We start from the raw sequence: 305 nt of genomic DNA on the forward strand, positions 1-305 counted from the left end.
TTTTGTACTTTCTTAGATTTCCACCCTGATCTAGGCATGGCCTGGATGAACTTCTTTTGGTCTCCTCCAAAGTCTTCATTGAGAGATTTTTATCTTAAATAAGGAATCTCTGCTGCAAAACTTGAACCGGGTGAGAAGATATGAGCAATGGAAAAACCTAAATGTTGAATTGAAGAATTGGATATGGCAATGTTTGATCTATTTGTTTGATCTATTTGTTCAGGAAAAATCAGGTGTTGGTTGAAGATCTGACAACAGAAGTCATCCCTTGAGTAGACTTTGTGAGAGCCACAAGCAAAGGGTGA

The sequence above is a fragment of the Propithecus coquereli genome, unplaced genomic scaffold (assembly GCF_000956105.1).
Source record: "Propithecus coquereli isolate 6110/MARCELLA unplaced genomic scaffold, Pcoq_1.0 Scaffold606, whole genome shotgun sequence".
Lineage (NCBI taxonomy): Eukaryota > Metazoa > Chordata > Mammalia > Primates > Indriidae > Propithecus > Propithecus coquereli.